Below are 21,769 nucleotides of genomic sequence, written 5' to 3' on the forward strand. Positions count from 1 at the left end.
TACTTTTAGATCAGAAAGGAAAATTATGGATGTTCATTTGCTGTGAAAAATTGCAAATAATTGTTTTTTTCAGAATGGGATAGGCAGTGTTTGTAGTACTAATTTAGACTTTCATGCTTAAGGTATGGCCAGATGACACACTAGTTACATCACGCTGCTGTTACAATCCCTTCTGTAGAGCACGGGTATCCTTGTGGAAGGCACTGTTTTTCTTAGGATATAGAAGAGGGGGGGAAAAAAAGGTTGTTTCTAATGCTGTACTTTTTAATAGCACTCACATTCTAAGGATATAAAGTAGCATCTCATCCTGCAGCCTTCCCAACATGATGCTGGAAGATACACATGCTTCTTGTACACTTCATTGCAGTATTTGTCAACTTTTTCCAAAAAAACCCCTCCATTTGTTTTATAATTGATATCTGAGGAGGAAAAACTGCAAAACCTAAGCATATGAAAGACTCATCAAGAAATATATTTTCCCTAAAACTCCGAGGCTTCATAATTTTTATTTTAGTATGGGACCTTTTGCATTTTTCATTAGAAATATATGTAGAAATTACTTAATTTCTTTTATAAGAATGTGTTGATTAGTATGATTTATTCAAAGCCATATTTTGGGGTTTGAAGGTGATGAACTGGGAAATCATACTACGTCTGTGCCTTCCTTGCACCCACCTATGCAACTCTTTATAATCAGTGCATTTGCGAACAAATCTGACACCACAGCAGCATCACACCTGTGTGCAGTTAATAAAAGATTTGGCAGGGTGACCTTTCCTTATGCTCAGGTTACAGTGAAGGGCAAGAATAACCATATCTTTTTGATTTAATTCCTTTTAGTTTTTCATATTGAAATATCAGACTAGAAGCAATTTTTTTTCTTTCACTAAAAAAAGGAAAAATGCTTAATTTATTCTTAATTTCTTTTTAAATTCTTCAAAATTATGTTGTTGCTATTTTAACATTACATTACTTCAACATTAAACTGTAGCCATAAATATAAATTATGAACTTTTTCCATCAGATATACCAGAAATTTGTAATGATATTTTTATTGAGACTTTACTTAGAAACTCTTTTGCTAGTTATTTATAAAGCATAGAAAGGGAAAACATTTATGTAGGCATTCAGTATAAAATAATATGTATATCACAAAAGGAGATCTATTGTTCTTGCCTTTTTTCTTCTATTTCTCATCCTGAAACTGCTGGAGTGTCATACTCTTGCAAGTTCCATAACTTCTTTTAAAAGTCATAGAATAGTTTGGGTTGGAAGATACATCAATTGGTCAGGAGGCACCTGGAATAAAATCAGGAACAGCCAAAATAACTGAAGTGGCTAGTCTTGAATTTTTTTTTTTTTTTTCTAACTAGAAAACATTGAAATTCTGGTACCATGTGGAAATAACTTCCAGTGCAGAGGAATCTTCAAATTTAGAGCTTATTTTTATAACCTGCTCTACTAATATTTCTTGTTGTTGAGAATCAGTAATAGTTCTGCCAGGCTGAGGCTTATTGTATACTTATCTATAATAAGCAATCCATTTTCAGGTGTTACGTGTTAATTTTCACTAAAGAGTGTAATGACCAACAGAAAATGAAGCTTATATTTACAGAGAATCTTTAAGCATGTAAGTAATTCTACCACAACTTTGCTTACCACATATTTGCTACCACAAAATGTGCTGAAAAGTATTAATAGCCCAACACGTCTAATGTAATACATAGTTATTTCCTGTTTCACTTGTAAGAAGCAAAGAAGTTTAATCAACAGCATAGATCTGTACAAGATAAATTGTCTACATTTATCTGCTATCACTGTTTGCACTTGTGAGTCAAAATTAACTTGCACAGGCAAAGTCAGAACTGAAAACTAACAGGCTGAGCAAAGTATTAGCCCAAGATAAACTTATTCCTGTTATGCTTTATCACTATTCTAGAATAAAACCAAGATTTTTTTTAAGTCATTGCTGTTTGATGCTGCTTTTAAGTTTTATGATCTGTTTTAAAGTTACTTAGCTAGGAGTGAGGAGTTACATGCATAAATAGTTCTATTCATGAAATCCTGCTTGCATGTAGTGTATTTAGGTGGATTGACCCTGGCAGGACACTAGGTGCCAACCAAGTCCATGTATCACTTTCCTTTTCAGCTGGACAGGGGACAGAAGATACAAAGAAAGGCTCATGATTTAAGGACAGGGAGAATCACTCAGCAATTGCCATCAGGGTAAAAGAGTTCTTACCAACCAAATCAGAATAGGGTAATAAGAAGTGAAACTAAATTTTAAAAACACTTTCCTCCCACCCCTCCCTTCTTCTCAGGAGACTTTATTTTTGAATTCTTCCCCAAGCAGCTCAGGGCAATCTGAAATGGAGGCTGTGGTCAGTTCATCATGTGTTATCTCTGCTGCTCCTTCCTTCTCAGGAGGAGGACTCTGCACACTCTTCTCAAGCTCCAATATGGGGTCACTCCCATGGGAGACTGACCTCCATGAAGTTCTCCAAGATGAGTCCTTCCCATAGGCTGCAGTTCTTGACAAATTGCTCCAGTGTCAGTCCTTTCTACAGTGTGCAGTTCTTCAGATCAGGCTGCTCCAGAGTGGACCCACTTGTGGGTCACAAGCCCTGCCAGCAAACCTGCTCCAGCATGGGCTTCTCTCTCCACAGGGCCACAAGTTGTGCCAGAAGCCTGCTTCAGTCTAGGCTTTCCAGTGTCACAGCCTCCCTCAGGCATCCACCTACTCCAGCGCTGGGTCCTCCACAGTCTAGAGATGGATCTGTGGTCCACCACGGACCTTGGTGAGCTGCTGAGGCACAGCTTGCTCCATGGTCTGCACCACGGGCTGCAGGGCAGACTCTGATTTAGTGATTGGAGCACCTCCTGTCCCTCTGTCTACTGACCTTGTTGTCTTCAGGGCTGTTTCTCCCACATATTTTCACTGCTCTCTTCGGGTGCAATTGCTCTTGTGCAGGGTGGGGTTTTTTCCTCTTAACCACATTATCCCAGAAGCACTACCACCATCACAGATGGGCTCAGCCTTAGCCAGCATTGGGTCCACCTTGGCTCTGAAGTTTCTGGCAGAAGCCATCCCTATAGCCATCCCCTCCATATATACGCTATTTAAATCTTGTGAAAGCAAAGCTTTGCTAAGATCACTTGTTTAGTATGTGCTAGAACTTAAAAGAAAATGGGAGTAGAATGTTATCCCTTTCTTGCATTTCTAATCTTAGAGAGAGATTCTAGAAAATAATTGCCCTGTGCCTTTTTCCTACACTGTCTATCAAACTGAACTGCACTACGCTTTCCCACACTGAGCAGTCTGTGCATGAGGTTTGGTGTAGTCTCAGTTTTGGTCATTTTGCTTAATTGATTTATGTCTTCTGTAACTATTTATATCTTCACAGGTTTGCTTTTTTTGTTATATGTTTGAGCTTCGCTAATGCTGCTGTAGAGATGGGATTCAAAATTGCATGACTTTTTTGCAATTTTCTCCTTCTTCATGCCTTGAAGGTACCTTCTACATCAAATTGTCTTCTATGTGTCTTCATCACCTAAAGGAGCATATCTGGGTTGAGGTACAGTAAAGGATGACCTCCTATTCTTATATATTCTAATGAAATGTGATGTCTGTTGTTTCACTTGTATGAAATTGTGTGGAATAGTATGAAATAGTAAGATTAAAAATTATTTTCATCAACAAATAAGAACTGGCATATGTATGTGTTTTTTTAGAATACTTGAGGAAGCCCAAATTCAAAAGGCTACAATTTCAGTGCTTCATACCCTTCTCTATTTTCCAATTTCAATAGGAGGAATGTTCTGTTTTATTGCCATTTGTATTTGAAGTGCTTTATTGTTTTTGGCTTGAATGATAATTTCTTATATCTGCTAAGGAAATTGCATCAACACAGTAAATATTGTAAACTTCCATGTTTTGAGAAAGACTTGCTCTAACTTTCCTCTGAGACAAATTATTTAATCTTCTTCACTGGCTCAGTGATCCTGAAAGGATCAGGTCTCTTCCTTTGAGACCCCAAAGGGATGAGTTTTGACATATAAAAATTCAAAATTTGGCTTTCATGTTCTCTTAATGTTTCTCTGTGGATCTTGGAAAAAGCGGGTCAGGCATGCTGCCAAAATTCAAATGTACTCAAAGTGAAGGGAGTCTATCCCACCCTAATGAGGAGTGCAACAGCACAATTGACAACTAAAGCCATACAAGAAAACATATGTTCTAGGTTATTGATGCTGTCTGTAGTCTTTATCATATTTTCTCAGTACAATTTTCTTACAAAAATAATGACCAGAGTTGCTCATCATTCTCTTGGTGAGCATATATGAATGTTCTTTGCGTGAACTAAGAATTGTTTGCATACATGGAGACTTCTAGGAAGACAATTCAGCTCCGTATGTGAAGGTCATGCGTTAGCAAACTTGCATGTTGACAACATCTGTTCTGCAGTTGTTGCAGTGACACAACATCAAGGTAAATGTTCAAATGAGACTAAAAACCAAGACTATATTTTCAAATAAAGATACAATAACAGCATGATAACTTCCCAAACTTACAGTAATTTTTTTAGTTAAATTTGGATGTGTTTTTAACAATGGTATAACATCCAGATTACTCCAAGAATTGCTGATTACAACAGAATGCAACAGAATAGAAGCTGAGTTTTGTTTATAGCTTTACTATTTACTTTTTGTCTATTATACATAATTCTTTTTTGTGCCTTTTTTCTTGAAGAGTACAGTTTTCCTTCCCAAAAGGTACTTAAATGAAACTTCCAGGAGTACTAGTTCCTTCACATGCTGTACTGACACTTTTTTCTTTGTGTTTATTTATTTTTGAAAGATAAATTCTCTATTACAGATCTTCACTTGGGAAGACATTTTCAATTGTGATCAAAGTTACTTCCCTTCCTTTCACAAAAAAGAAATGTGCATCAATTTCTTTAGAAACTGTGAATTTGTTCGAATGTGGGCAATGGAACAGCCTTCTTAGATGCATTCAGGGATTGTAGCAAGTGAAGAATGGTGGAAAATGAATCTCATGAATGGGTTGAAATGTGAGTAGCTAGAAGTCTAAGTTATGATGTGTATATAACTTGATTTTTAAAATGTGAAGAGATTTTCCTTCAGTATGGGTAATGGAATGTAGCCAGAGAGTATCCTAGTGGGAGATGGGATATATGTAGTTGCTAAAGAAGCCATGCAAGATGCATAAAGTAGCTGTTTCCTTATTTTATTGTTTGGATTTGGGTTTTGTTGGGCTGGGGGTTTTTGTGTGTGTGTGTTTCTTTTTAATTTGATACAGACTTGTGGTTTCATTTTGTGTGGTGTTAGGTTTGGGTTGGGTTTTTTTGCTTCAGTTTGAGGTTGTTTTGTGTGGAGTTATTTTTTTTGCTTTGGGTTTTGGAGTTTTTTTGCTCTGGTTTAGAGCTTTTGTTTGGTTGGTTTGGTTTTTTAACAGAAATATACAGAGGGGTTTTTCGACCTATTTTACTTTTGTCTTTTTGAAGACAATATCTTTTGTCTCTTGGCAGTGAAATAGATTTTTTGAGTCAAGAAAGAGTGAGTGGATTTACTTGTTCATTTCCCTAAAATATTTTTTTTTTAAAATTTAAGACTCCTAGTGTCAGACAAGAGAAGAATCATGCAGCTATAGCTACTATTCATGATTAAAAGACTACCTGCTGTAGTGCTGCTAAAAGTTTTGGGATGTTAAGTAGGGAAGTAGAGATATTACCCGTAAAGCTAAAGGAAATCTGGCTTCTCAGTCTGAGATTGTGACACAGGCATTTTCAGTATTCTGTACAGTATGAGGCATTTTTTAAAATGAGAAATATTTAGCTTTTCACAGCTATGGCACATTGTTCCATCTGTGTCTAACTGTATCAGTTTTATGTCTTGAGGACCTGCCAGTTAGGTAGCCTGTGTTATCAGGCTTGGGAAAGTGTTGTCATGCTTTGTCATGTTGGTAACAAAAATGTTGGGGCTTTTATTCCAGAAAGAAATATTTCTTATTTTCTATTTTAGTAGGTAACTGTAAATTATAATGTAAAATGAACTCTTCAAAGGTTTGGTTTTTTTTGTTTTTTTTTTGTTTTTAACTGTTCTTGCCATGGTCTTTTCATATCTCTGATTATCTAGAATACTACAGTTTTTCATAATAACTTCCAAGAGCCCCTGGCTAATTACTGAGTTAATTATGAAAAGACGTGTTTGCAAGGCGATATCATCTAGCTGAATGAAAAAATAGTCTTATTATAGGCTATTTAAAACTCTGGAGGTATACTAGGAGCAAGTAGTTGTGTAAGGATCCACCCAATTTGGTTGAGTACTAGGACCTGTACTTAAGTACTGTGATTCAGTTAACTAATTTCATCCTGTTCATAATATTTGGGGGACTGGGGCCACAGTCTTAAGTTTAGGAAGGGAGGGAGAAATAAATACTGAACAAATAATGCTTAGTGAAGAACAGTATGAAAAAAGTTTTATTTTGTATAAATGACTTGTACTTAAGAGAAAAATGTGGTTTTAGTTTTGATAATGCCTGACCAATGAGAATCATTTTCAAGTTACTGTGGAGTGGCCTTAATGCTGTAAATAATCCAATTGGCCAAGTCCCAGTACAATGTAGATGAGAAAAGGATGCAGGAAATTCTGTTGTTTACACATGTGTCTGTTACACTGAGAAGCAAGAGGAGCCCAGCAAACTGACAGGGTAAGGGGTCTTAAGATTGTGGGTTTAATGTTTAATTTCTATAAATCTCTTCAAGGATAAAGTATGAGTTACTATCATGCTGGTGGTAAGGAGGAAAACAGTCTGAAATGCCCAGAAAAAGTACTGAAGATCAGAAAACAGTATCTGAAGTATGTAGCTAAGTTATATCTAGCTAGATTTTTTCTTCTATGTTTTTTGCTACTATCGTGTAGTATTACTTCTAACATCCCATTAAACATGTTTTTCAAATGTAGTAGAATCCTTACTTGCCATAACCAGGTAAGTTTTTAAAATCTTCTAAGTGACAGTTTGTTAAAAAGTTATTTATTAGTTTTGATTAGAAATTAGTATAAATGCTGAAATTTCACAGGTTATACTGTTTTTCTACTGTTTTAAATTTTTTTTAAATTACTTTTTGAAATGCATATTTAATGACATAAATTGGTAAAACTGGTACATTTTAATGGGTGTGGTATTATGGACATAAGTGTCATGAAAATATTGTTAAGAGTTTGCAGAAGTTCAAACTGCATTTTTTTGTTGGAAAGCAGTGTTTTCACAGTGGTTCTATTTTCATAAGTTATGCAATTCAGTAATGAGTTGTATAATCCTAACCTCCTTCAGAAAAAATGTCTGAAGCCGGGATAAGAAAAATGTGTTCTTAGCTGTGTGGTATTATTCTAATGCAATGAAATACACATTTGATACTATGATTTGTTGGTGCTGGACAAAAATATTCAGTCTGTCATTATTTTAAGGTCAAGTGTCAGAGATGGTGTGAGACACCGTGGATGATCCTTCAGCAATGAGAACCAAGGGTCAAATTTCAAAAGCAGTGTTCATGAGTTTAATAAGCATATATAGCAATTAGTAGTAATGAGCTTCCAACTGACTATCCAGATAGCTGCATTTTGTTTGCGTTAGTTGTCACTGATTCTTACAAACATTTTATGAAGCAGATTCTGCTATAAATAATTGTATAGCTAGACTGCTAGTTTTTGGTTCAAATTTCCTGTGCTGTTAGGAAAATTATTTGTGTTTCTGAAAGCAGTTCTTTTAATAATAAAATGAAGATAAATGAATTTCCAAAATATATTAGGCATCATTAATAGAACTAGTCATATCACTTCCAGAGACATCTACAAAAAATTAGTCAAAAATGTGAAATTAGATGTCTGGGGGTGGGGTTTTTTTGTGTGTTTTCATGTAGCCAGCTTTGAATTTTGGCCACTCTTTCACCTTAAGTATAAAATACTAATGTAACCTTGGTTAAATCTGAAAAATAAATCACTTGAAAATGAATATGCTAAAGGAGCTGTTAATGAACAGGCTTAAGTCACTGTCATTTCCTTCACCACAAGAGGGGTAGATATTGAAACCATTTTGATATTCATGGAATCATAGATTCATAGAATGGTTTGGGTTGGAAGGGACCTTAAAGATCATCTAGTCCCAATCCAACCACCACGGACAGGGAAGTACAGAAGGTTGCTTAAGGCCCCATTCAACCTGCCCTTGAACACTTCTGGGGATGGGACATCCACAGCTTCTTGGGGCAGCCTGCTCCAATGTCTCACCTAATCTATTCACTCCTTTTTCTAGTCCATACAATGATCTTTAATTGACTGGTTTGTTATGAAAATGATTCTTCCTGAACACCTTGATTCTTTGTTCATGCTGATTAAGTAATCTAGGTCTGATTTACACTGGGTTAAATGAGACTGGGATTTTTACCAAGCCCATTTGTATTTAATGTCAATCACATCACTGGAGGAATACCAGGAGGAATTGTCATGAAAACTCATATTGTTGTAATTAATTTATTTTAATGTGTTTTCAGTTGACTGGAATGTTTCTCCATAACTTTTGTAGGTATGCATTTTTGCAAAAGGATGCCAACTTCCCTTCTGCCACGCTGAATAGTCACCACTTATACAAATAATTTCTTCTCTTTTAGTGGGACTACATATTGGCCCACAGTGAGCGGGCACTGAGAGAATAAACAGAGATGCTTTATGCATTTACATGACATCTGGTATACAACATATGATACTTTGTGATTTATATTATGTGACCACTCTAGTAACTGTGGATTTCTGGTTAAAGTCACAATATGGATTATTCCTTCGTTCATTTCCCTCAAGGATGATTTAGTGGAGTTGGAGTCATCACAGGATAATATCTTACATCACTAAATCTCACAAAGCAGTCCTTGAGCCATTGAAGGACATGAGATGGTGTTAAAACACTAGACTGGTCAGGGAAAAATAAGAATAATTACATAAAAATGTCCAAGTAACAATCTTTTTGTAAGGAATATTCTTAAAAGAATTAATTATAGAAGATATGGCTTCTAAAACTGTTCTGATAAAACTCAAAACATCTCCACACAACAGAATTGTTAATTCTGATACAACTATGTCAGAGTAGTTGAACAAGCTATAGGGATATGCTCTGACCCGGAGAAAACAAAATATTCATGAGTGTTCTTATTTGTCTACTTACGTGGGTGGGAAAATCACTTGTTTCTAGACTCTGAGTAGTGTTTCGAAGAAAAATTGGTTTGTGTCCTAATAAGCATTGGAGTGTTTTATGTCTTGGTCTGAAACAAATCATCAGATATTTATGATTAATTTTCTCTACTCCCAAAGTTATGAAATTTCTTTTAAAAGTAGGTCATGTTTTGAATAGGAAAAGATCATAAATGATTTCAACTCTAACAAGACAATTCTTGATCTCTCATATCATAAAGCATGTGGTTTTAAGATACTGTCAAGAACTTTAAAAATCTGAAGAATTTCTCAGAGTATAAGCAGTGATTAGAAACTTAACTTTTTCAGGGATATGCCGTTACATCTTCACGCTTCATTGAAAATAAAATAAAATAAAATAAAATAAAATAAAATAAAATAAGATAAAATAAAACCCACACCAAAAAAAACCCAAAACAAAATGCAACCACCTCGAACTCAGTGGGAGTTTCTTTCGTAAGAAAAAAAAGCCTGTAAATGAAAGTGAAGCTATCCAGTTCACTTTCCAAATGAGTAACATAGAAGAAGTTAGAAATGAGGTACAAACTCTAGAAAATAGACTTGGCATGATTTTGTCTAAATAATGAAGCTTCTCTATACATTTAAGTGACCTCTACTGTTTGGATGAACATGTTTTAGCATTGCATCTGACCTAATTCTATTTCAGTAAAGTGCTCTTCAGAATGGTTAGTTTGTCTTCAGTTTCCTTTTTTTAACTTCCTTTTGAAGCTGAAAAATACCCAGCTGAATTGACCTGTAGCCCAATCTGAAAAATGTGGTAAAAATCCCACAGATCCATGAAGTCCTCTGTTGTGTTTGGGAATAGTTGAGCCTCCTCAACTATATTCAATAAGAAGTTGCAGTGGCTCTCACAAAGAGGTCAGTTTGACTTTTGAACCTAAGTAAATGAAACATTAAATAGTAGAACCCTAATACTATCAACAGCTGGGAAAGGAATTTAACCACTGAGAACTCAACATGATACAATGATCTTTAGTCTGAAGAGTGTGCTATAAGCTTATTTGTAGCTTATTTGCAAATATTTATGTTTCATCTATCTTAAATTGTTTAACTAATACCCTGGATGAAAATCACCAGCTGAATGAGATGGTTTTTTTCTTGTCTTCTTTGATTTTTAACTAACAGCCGGCTTTAATGCTTGTAAATATTAAAGACTTCTAAAACCAATTACGAATTACATACTCAAAGGCAGATCTAGCCTTGCGGATGATATATATCAGAAATCCATGCAAGATACTCTTCTGTGTCCTGTTAAAGGGCTGCCTGGCAGTACGAGCAAGGCAGTGCATGTGTGCACTGGCTGAGCTCGTATCCTGTAATAACACACTGACAGCTCGGATCGAGCTGAGTCTTGTGAGGTTCTCTGTTGTGACTGACAATTCATTCTCCTGTAACTGAGCTGAGTGGTGTAAGAAGCTACCTGCTTATCCTCTTTGTTCTCAGTAAAGGGGGTTATGACCCTGTTAGTGCTGCAGCTCATTTCAGTGTGGGTTAAAAAATGTTCGTCACACTAAACACTCACTAAAACTAACTTAGTCTGCTTTCTGTGGAAACAGAGGAGGAAGAGTCATGCACTTTGGTGTTCTTAGTCTTTGCTGTAGAACTGCTGAAAAACAAACCAAACAAAAAAAACAGATACCATTTTAATGTGATTAAGAGCAAATTTCCTTGTGCCTGAGGAACAAGATGCCTATAGGTGTTTCTGTAAATCAGGGGAAGAGTTCACTGCTATCTTAAGCCATAAGCATTAAGAAAAGGTAGTTTCAGTATACCAAACTAGTATTAACTAATGTGAACCCTCTTCTTCTGAAGCAATTACCTTTTTCAAGTTTGAACAACAGATTACTATTGTTTTAAAGAAATCTCTCTATGCTATTCAGAAGATACCTATTAGACCAGACGTTTAACTGATATGAATTAGTCTGAATTAACCATTGCCTTATTTTAAATACACTCTGAATCTGTTCTCAGTTGAAGTTATTATTAATATTCTGATTCATAACCTATCTTTCCTAATAATAATTCAGACAATATATTCCATGGAGATTACCAATCTTCACATAGAATCAATGAGATTAGATTAGAATTTAGGGGAGTTGGCAATGTAATTAACTCAGAAGTTTACAGTAGGTTTTGTAAACCTGTTTGTAAGTCATTTATTATGAAAGGATCTAAAACTTTGACAGTTCATACTTATCCTAACTACCTAGGAAGCTTATTTTGCCTCTTTTTTTCATTGATCATATCCTGATAAAAAGTGATAATCAAATCTCAAAGGGGAGCTAGCCAAGCGAACTGTCTCAAAAGCTACTGAATTTAGTTGGATTATGCTTGGTTTAGCTTCTTCTTAATATTTCTTTTTGAGCCTGTCTGAGAAAGTTGTTGGTTTCACACACACTCCCCTCACTGCATAATCTGATTATACAATATATTATATCAAGTGTAGTGGCTGAGGAATGAGTATCAATATACAGAATTGAATGTATAAAAATTATGGGTGAAATATTATAAAGGTTTGTAATCAAACAAAACATTCTTGGGGAAATGAAGTTACTGTAAATTATATTTAAAGCAGTACTTCAGAACTTCTTTTGGCCTTATGGGTAGTAAATGACAACATCTCTATGTACAAATATTTATGTTACCCATATTTAACCCTAAGGATTTGAACACGAAGATATGAAGAAACATCATCTTGTTGCTGTAAAAGACTTTGAAAGATATTGCAATGATATATAATCAGTTGTATTAACCAGTAGATTTAAATCAAAGTAAGTATATAATTCTGGTTCTCATTTGAAGAAGTAGTATCCAAACTGTTTCGAGTTTATTAAAATTGGCGGCCAAAAAAAAAAGGGAAAGAAAGAGTAACATTTGTTTAGTCTTTATATTTGTTGTAATCTGTGACTACCTTCCAAGTTGGTTTTTTTATGAATGTATATGTTTACAGTATGTATATATAGTACGTACAGTATGTATATAGTCTGTATAATATTAAAAAAGATATATTACATGCATGTGTTTTAAAAAACAATTGAAACACTGAAGAGGATTTTACTTTAAAATGGGTATTTAGACATGGAGAGAAAACGGTAAAAGGAAAAGAGGGAAAACAGTTCCTAGGACCACAGCAAAGTGGACCGGGTCCTTTTTTTTTGGTACATCCTTTTTCAGAGAAAATTATAGCATTCCATTCTGAGCAAGAAGCTTTAAGACCACTCCCCCACACCCCTCTGCCATCAAAAATAATGTAAAATATGGTGTGAAAGAATTCTTGTCCTATATTACTGCTTTTAATTATTGGCACTTTTTTTCTTAGTGTAACTTAATAGAACAAATTCACTTTACCAAGGGGTGTTTTTATTCCGTGGAAAGAAATAGCCACTCAGCTCTTAAAAGCTTTTTGCTCTGTCAGCTTTACCAGTCTTGTGGTCAAATTCTCCTATTGGCATAGAAAGTTTCACCATATTTTACAGAAGCAATTCACACATTGAGAGAAATATATAATACCTCATTGTTAGATGAATCATGGTATAAGTAATCATTTAAAAAAAACCATGAGTCCAAATATTAAATGTTGTGAAACTTCATTAAGAAATAAATGTTTCCTGCAAGACACTAATTATTGCTGTCATAGGCATATTTTTTCTGGATTGTTTCCACCTGTGCTTAGAACTGCCCTTCAGCCTGGGAAGTATCTGGGAATGCTTGATTATCTTGTTCACTCCTTTCCTTTGTACACAGTGTTCTTGTATTTGCAGTTCATGTTGGCAGAATAGATTTGGGGGATAGAAAGCCTTCTTTCTTCTTTTTACATGTTCCTTACAGCTGGTTCCTGACAACAGTGCAGAACTGCTGCTTTTAAGGCAGTTCAATGTTGTCAGAAAATGGGCTTATTTCTTGTGACTCTTCCCTACTTACATGGTGTTTTGTGACCCATTTGGCTAAAAGTTGCATATTCTGAGATTCACAATTTGTGATCTTAATTTTGTCTCATTTCCTGGATGTCATGGCAACATTGTTAAAACTGGGAGAAACAGGCTTGTAGAGCTCCTCAGAAACCACACTACTCAGAGAATCATGTTCGCGGGGACGAGGTCATCTAATCCATCCCCCTTGTTCAGAGCATCGTATTTAGGACTTCTACATAGCATGCCTTTGTTTCACAAGAATTCCTGTCACACTAGAGGTTTTATTTTCTCTACAATGAGTGGGATGACTTACACGTGGAGTTGTAAATCTTATTTCAAAGGATTGAAATACGTTGTGGAAAAGGATAGCGAATGAGGACAAACTGGCAATGTGACTGGCATGGCCAGCCTGAGGGCCACTTAGGGCTACTTCATGTTTCTTTTTTGAAGATATAAATTATACATATCTGCAATTTTACCCTACATGTCTTCATGTGAATTATTAAAACTTTCAGAAGAAGCAAACTACTATTAATAATAGAAAGGATTCCTCCTCTGGAGTCACAGAATTTTGGTTTTTACAATGAATACGGGAATATCAAGAATCCTGTTGCAGTTTAAAATGCTTATTTCAGCATTATTGTGATGCTTTATTTTCTTTTGGTTTCTGGATAGTCTGACTAATCTAGAAAAAAGATCCAGCCATTTCTGAGTTCTCCTTTCACGTACTTCTCTCCCTGTGGTTTATTGCCTTTCAGTCACTATCTTTACTGTGTTCATCCTTTATCTCTTCTGGGAATTTAGCTATAAATGGACAACTAATATAATAATGCACTTTCTGGGTGTACTTCAGAAATGCTTTGTCTGTCACAATACTTTGTATGGTGGTAAAATGCATTTTTCTCAGCAGAACTACCATTTTCCTTAAGTTATTTTCTAGTTTTTAACTTTTTAAGGCCTGATAGGTAGGTAGCAAACTTTGTTTATGGATTTTTTAATAGAAGGCCAAGTTGAAACTTGGGTCTCTACTTTTGCCTTCCCTCTCTGTCATATTATTCCATCTCATCATCTAGAGTTGATCAACTCAGAAGCGGGATCTGACTCCAGTTTTGCATAGATTCTACTATCAAGGGCTTAATTTCATTTGGTCCTACTTATTTTCTGCCTCTGGAGTTTTTTAGTGTCTTCCGAGATTAAATTTATTAATTTGTTTTCAAGGCAAAGGTGTTTATACCATAAAGAAATAATGAGGAAAATAGTAATATTCTGTGTTCCCAAGATTATAAATTTGGTTAGATCTATAAGAAATGTAGAAGACTACTCAGTACTTCTCTCTTTACTCTTTCCTCTTAAACAGGCTAAGCATTTTGGGTTTATTTTCCTTCAGTTCTATCCTTTTTTTGGTAAAGCATTTGAGTTTTTATCGTGTCCTTTAGGAACTTTAAAAATTATAGAACTTGGAAATTAAGATTTAGGCCTGACATTGTCTCTTGCACTTAAAAAATTCAGGCAGATGATATGTTAGAGAAGGAAGATGAGGTTGCATAATTTTAGTCTTATGTATCAGGACATTAATGAATTGCCACCGTGATTTCATTTTATCTCAAAGAGACACTTAGGACATCATACTGCCCAAATTGATGTGTTGAGGAAACCATTCTTTTTCAGGCACTTCTAAGATTTCCTAATTGGGCAAAAAAGCTCAAAACAACACAACACCACCACCTCACTAAAACAAAACCTGACAAACCTGTATACACTTCTCTTTGTGAAGTTTAAAACATACCTTTATATTTTATAGTTTTCACAGCATAACTGGTTTTAGTTACTGGACATGAGAAGGAAATAAAACAGGTTGTGGAAATAAATTAGATCTGTATTGATATTTTTATGTTAAAAGGAAACTAGACAAGTATAAATAGGAGGGAAAAAAATATCACATAACTCCTAATAGGAAGTAAACAATCTGCAGTATTTGTCTCCTCAGGCCATTTTTTGGCTGATTTTTAGTTATGACACATGTAAGGAATACAATGTTTGAAAACAACATGGCTTAAAAATATACCATATGGTTTAATATTGTTAATATTGTTTTATAGCTGTGGAGAAAAAATAAACAGAATCATCTTTGGCTGTGCATTAAAAAGTCTTGAAAGCACTACCTTTTAATTTTCGTGAGGTATGATAATCTGCATATGATGTCATGGTCTGTTTGGATCTCTCAAATTTACAGCACAGTGGACTTTGTAAATTAAACTTTATTTTATGAACTTATGACCTCATAAAAAAAAAACCAACATAAAAAAATATAAATCCTCTGCCTCAAAAAACACTGCCAAAACATAAAGACATCAAACAATAGTGGAATTGTCTTTGAACAGACTAGTCCAACACATGAACTCACTAATAATTTTTTCCCTAATTCACAAGCTCTCTAATTTACAATTTCTCTAAATCATATTTTCTCTATGAACAAACTAGTTACCAAGTTGTTGATGCCAGTGCTCATTCTTTCTCCTCTATCAAGGAGTGAATGTCCCCCTTACCACACTGACAAGCAAAATCCTCATCAGTCACCCTGCTGTTGAATCTGCTACAAAAACATTGGAGTTAAGCTTAGGCATTTACACTTTCCAGCCCAGAACTTTGGTCTGTAGCACTTCCATGAGTTAGCATCACCTGAAGAAACTGCCAGGTAGGTGCTTCTTGAAGATGCAGGAGTTGTTGGCTGCAGGTAATATCCGCTCTTATCTCTTCCTACCTGCTGAGTTCTATGTACAGGCTGCTTTCACACTAAACACTCAAGCTGGGGCTGCTCTGAGCATATGTCAGACTTTAGGATCAGCTGTGTGTTCATTACTATCATATTTTTACTTTTTTTTCCTCTAAGAATTTTCGAAGTCATTTTGGTTATCCTAGCTTCAGTGTCTGGTAATATCGAGAAATTTATTTGCTAGGATTTTAGTATGGAATTAATTCAGTTCATATACCAATTTCACCCAATAGATTTTGAATAATATCTCTTTAACCTCTATGTCCTATTGGCAAATTACTTTGTAGCCACTATCGTAGAGATGGTTGCTATACTCAGTACTGGTTTCATTCCATGCAGGAGTGTATATGTTGATTATGTTCAATGTATATTCATTGTCATTAATTTTGGAGCCATAATCATAGGCTCTAGTACGTAAAGCAATTGCATTAAGTGAAGGGCACTTTTAGTAAGAAGTAGGCAGGATTGGTTTTTAAGATACACAGCCATGAGCAAATGGTAGCTTTATTTTGTCCATTGATTTGCACAGTGATTATTAGGAGTGTTTATGAAAAAATTGCCATGTGTTTTCTCATTGTGTGCATATGCTGTAATTATTCTGGGACACTAGCATATGATTAGTTTCCTTACATGCCTGTAGTACCCCTTGCACTCTGTTTTTATCACAACCACGTACAGCTTCATGTCCAGTGTTACTACATACAGGTAAATTCAGGTTAACTTTAGATCTTAGTGCTAATGTAACATTATCACCCACTGTCAATACTTGTCCTTGTGATGTTGCAGATGGTAATCCTTCTGTAACTAGTTTTAAAGGTGCATTATCATGGATCTGCAATACCTGAGTTGTTCCATGGGCAATGTTAAAAATGCAGGATCTGTTATGGACAAGTTCTGGGTATATGTTCCAAGTATCATTTATTGCTGTGGTGATGCAGTAGGGTCACATTTTCTGCAAGAGAAGACACTCAGGTCTTGGACATAATCCAAACTTCAGTTGTTGTTAACTTGTTCCCTTTTTCATTGTAAAAGGGGAGGCACACAGATAACTCCTGAGTTGGATGTTTAACTGCAATCTCATTTTATGGACTTCAGAAGGATTTTACTTCTGTTTGAACAGGATTTGGGGCAGCTATTGATATGAATTCCTTATCTATGTTCCTTCTTGTGGGCGTTTGTCACTTGTGTAGCCAACTTAAAAGTTCTCACAGATAGAATCCACGCGTAGAGTATTAATAGATGCATTCTTGTGTAGTTGCTGGTTTAGTAGTTCATTCCATTGATCTACTGTCCCACTATTTTGAGGTTAATGCAGTAGCTGGAAAATCCATTGTACAATATTTGAACCAAACCAAGCTTGTCCTACCTTTTTCTTAAAATGTTATCGATGCTAAGATTGTATTTGTCTGGGTAAGGGAGATGCAGGAAGCCACTGGCTTAAAGCAGTTGTGAGACCAGTGATAGCTTAGGCAGGGAATATATTCTGAATACCACTATTTCTGCTCCTGTAAGGATTCCTTTCCCCCTCCAGGTGTTTGTCATAGTACACACGAGAAGTTTCCCAGAATAACTTACCTTCCATGGAGTTGGTAGAATGTTGGTGATGTGCTGTACCTTTGTTTAACAAAAATGGCACAAATATACAATTTGTTTCACCAGAATTTTTGCCACTCCTCTTTTTTATCCTCTCTCATTGCCTGTTGAAATAAATCCTACATCCCTGTGTGTCTAAGCCACTCCTGTAACCAGGTACTTGTTCTGCCTCAGAGTTTTGTCCTATGTTTTTTCTAACCAAGTGATCAGCCACCTGGCTCTCTGTTGCTAGGATTTTTAGGATTTTGGTAATTAGGTAAAATTTTTATGGTTATGTTTTTAGACTGAGCTATGTCATGAATTGCTTTCCATCGTGATGTTTTTCACCATACATTTCAATTATTTACTGAGCAAAATTTTTTTCATCTAGCCACTGGGTGGAACCCCTAAGGGTGACTAATGAAAACCAGCTTTACAATAGGAACAGACACACTTTCCAGTGTGATGTTTTTCACCATACATTTCAATTATTTACTGAGCAAAATTGTTTTCATCTAGCCACTGGGTGGAACCCCTAAGGGTGACTAATGAAAACCAGCTTTACAATAGGAACAGACACGTTATAATGAAAATAATGAAAACCAGCTTTACAATAGGAACAGACACAAAAAATTTGATCTCCTCTTCTTGAGTTGATAGCTTTGTAGTTAGCAGCCCTTAGCAAACAGCCCAGTTTTCAGGGAGTGAGTTACATCACTTCCTATATTCTTCCCATAATGACCACATCATCCCCGCCCATTTTCTTTAAGCCTTCTCTCTGTGTCAGGGTTTGTTCATTGGAGAACTGCAGCAATACCATGGAAAGTTCTGACTTTCCAGTAGCACTTACAAAAGAACATGTACAGTTCTATGATTCATTTTATCCTATTCAATTTATAGATTAGACAAAAGAAAATAAACTGGCTTAATCTGAAGCAGACATTCTCTGTAAAGACAGAATGCCTTAAAAATTTTTGGCTGAGGTCTTAATAGTTAAGAGACATGTAACTGAGGATTAAATCATTCAGTTAGTAAAATGATGTTGAAATTGTATCCTCAAGCACTGCCCTAGCTACTGAACTGACTGCAAAAGCTGAGTTCAGTAAGCAGGTATTAACATGAGGAAAGTGCAATAATTCTTTTCTCTCCTGGTGATTTTGTTAGCTGTGCCACCAAGGGTGAATAAACTGCTGTTTACTTAAAACAATAGCTGGTAATAATAAATCAAGATCTCTTTCTTGCTGGTGTTTAGGATCATGAGGTAAATAGGAAGGGTTGCAATATAATGAAATATGGTTGAGATCTATGTTCCTTGTCATGTTCACCAAATGTCTGTGTCTTTTTTTGCCCCTGAGGAATATTATCTCTCTTTTCTCACTCTATCATCACACATATTGTTCCCACTCTGCTCACCTGACACAATGAATGCTGCTTCCTAAATTTTGTTCATACTTATTTTAAATTCTTCCATTAAAAAAAACAACTCTAAAAGGGATTTTTGTGTTCCTTCTTATCCCTCAGTTGTTAAAACTGGAACTATCAGAAGGCTTCACTGATCAGAAAACCCCCACTTTCATCCATTTCTCTAATTTATTTTATCTTTCCATCGAATTATCTTTTATTAAGTCATTATTCTCACTGAGCTCCATATGCTGTGCTGGCTACTCTGTTGCTGCCAACTCAAGCTAGCAACTTTTAAACTAGCTGCACACAGTATTTTTTCGTCAGTTTTAGACTTGTGAAATTTCTGATGTTCAGAGACCTGTCTCCAAGAACATTAAAATGGAGCTTTCTTCCTTTAATTGTCTTTAACATACAAGTTAGAAATTATTCCCCCTGGAACATATATAAATATATAGATATTTTATAGATGAGAGTTTTCAGAGTTCAATGTAGATTTATGATGTTTTCTATGAGGTGGTCATCTACCAGAGAACAGAAATTTTTTTTTAAGTATCACTTTAACTAGAGGGATGATTAAAGATTCAGTATCAGCAGATTCAGTACTAAAAGTCTTCAGTTGGACTGTTAGACTTGTTTTTATTATTATTTCATCAGTGCAGTATTTTTGAGAACATGAAAGAGTAGATTGATATGAACTATAAATAAGATAAAAGAAGTCCATCCTAATCATCCCTTTGGCATGGTGAGATTTTTCAAAGTTTCCGAGCTTTTACAATAATCAACACATTTTTCTAATTTTTTTAATCTTTGCTTCCTTTCCAACTAATATTTTAGTCTACTTCTCTAAAAATAGATACAAACACAAATTTTCATAATTCATAGTTATAATAGAATTCCTTACCTGTTTCACATATCCAACAAATATTTCTATTATTTTTTTGTTTTTATCCTGAGTCAGCCAGCCGCTGAAATGTATTGTGTTGAGATCTGTCTCTTTTAATGAAAAAATGATATTATTCTACCTCTTGCAATCTTAAAGGAGATATCTAAACAACATATTTTAATTAGATTTTCTGAAAAGCACATAGGGAAATCAATACAAATAGAAACACCTCGTTTTTCTTACCACTTTGGAGTGAGCCAGCTCTTCTGTTTTCTGGAGGAAGATCGACTTATTTGAATTCTTAATTTTTTTGAATTTCAGGTACAGAGTTGGGATCATCTATCCATGCTGAAAAGTGCAGGCAAAGTTCAGCCTATCATAAAATTATTAGAAGGCTAAGAGACCACTAGCTTACTGATCAAGCCTACTTCAATTATTACAGCAGTAAATTTGATCTGACTCTCAGTGTCCCAGCCTCACTTCAACACTTGAGCCATCACAGTGGAGGGGAGCAAGAATTCATGACCAATGACTCTTTTTTCAGTGTCCTGTTATCTGTGAGCTTAACATTTCTCCATTTTTGGGAATATTACTGAATTTCAAATGACAAAGTCACCTCAAACCTGTAATGAAATGTCAGCAGCAGGCTATTCTGATTCATGAATATCTTTCAGGTCTTTCAAATTTTCAGTCAAAGAAAAATATTGCCATTCTTATTTCTCCATCTTTTAAGATTTGTAAACTGTGCATTCCCCATGTTCTCCCTTCTTTTAATGAATATGCAAAGATGCTAGCAAAAACCTACTGATTATGAAAAGTGTAATAAGCTTTTCAGTAGATATCTACTAGTTTGGGACAGACACAAAAAAAATGTAAGAAAAACTTATTGTACTATTTAAAAATCCAAAAGTTTCAACTATTTCATTATATATTTATTACATAATGTAGTATGTTTTATTTACATTATTATGCATTTAAAATTTATTGTGGTTTTGTTTGGTTCATTTTTTAATTAAAGCTTTAGGAAACAAGGCATTACCACAAGCCAGATGTTAAATTAACAACTGACTGAAGAAGTTTAATATTTAGTTACTTTGGCTCTACTGGGCCTCATGCAAGTTTGTGGGTGGCAACATCTTTGTATTTTGGATAAGGCTTATTCAAATTAAATTGCTGGAAGTAGGTCAAGGAGCAAGAAAGACTCAACCTTGATGAAGTTTTGGCAGCAGCTCTGCTACATCTGTGTGGTGGTGTTGTGGGGCTTGATGGTACTACACCAGACAGTGATCATGAAGGGAACTGGGAGTCCTTCATTGTCCTTTTCCTCCTCTCATATCTATACTCCACAACAACAGTTCTCCATAAGCTTCTAACAAATGGCAAATAAATGTCCTGGAAATCATGGAAAATTTGAAAATAGCTGGAAAACTGGAACAAAGCCTGCAAAAACTTCTCTTCAGTTGAAATGAGACAAAACTGAATCATAATGCCAAAACTATCAATTCTTCAGTCTTTTGTTTGCAGCATTGGCCTTCTGCATTTCAAATGCAGGTGTTAGCACTAATTGCTGTAACATATAAACATGTTTTTTTACAAATGGATATTGCAATATAAAAGCAATTTCTTTTTTATTTCAAACCACTTAATCTCCTATTGAAATAGCAAGATTTTTAAGTTGGTTTGTTTGTAGTTTGGTTGGTTGGCTGGTCTGGTTTGTTTTTAGCATAACCAAGAGGAAAAAAACAAGGAGGAATAAGTGGCTAGTCTCTACAGACTGTCCACATCAGCATTTTCTCAGCACTGGGATAGGAAAGCAATTTCTGAGAAACCGTTTTTCTTCTGGGCCAAATAAGTAATAAATTATGAAAAGATAAATAATGAAAAAGAATGCAACAAGATTTATTAGCTGAGTCATATCACTGTGAGGTAGGCTGTACAATACAGTAG

General features: G+C 35.2%; 1 protein-coding gene across 3 annotated transcripts in view; it reads left to right on the plus strand.

Moving 5' to 3' along the window:
• The first annotated feature begins 1,437 nt into the window (after nt 1–1,437).
• Nucleotides 1,438–21,769, plus strand: part of CCDC102B (coiled-coil domain containing 102B) — a 157,420-nt gene continuing 137,088 nt past the window's right edge. For 2 of the 3 annotated variants that reach the window (XM_017729490.1, XM_017729488.1), the window contains exon 1: nt 6,627–6,727. The gene's annotated coding sequence lies outside the window, so the exon portion shown is untranslated. Of the gene's footprint in view, nt 2,799–3,404; nt 3,576–4,873; nt 5,070–6,626; nt 6,728–21,769 lie in introns of those variants that run through there. The other variant, XM_017729489.1, reaches the window with a different exon arrangement.

The sequence above is a fragment of the Corvus brachyrhynchos genome, unplaced genomic scaffold (genome assembly GCF_000691975.1).
Source record: "Corvus brachyrhynchos isolate BGI_N302 unplaced genomic scaffold, ASM69197v1 scaffold331, whole genome shotgun sequence".
Lineage (NCBI taxonomy): Eukaryota > Metazoa > Chordata > Aves > Passeriformes > Corvidae > Corvus > Corvus brachyrhynchos.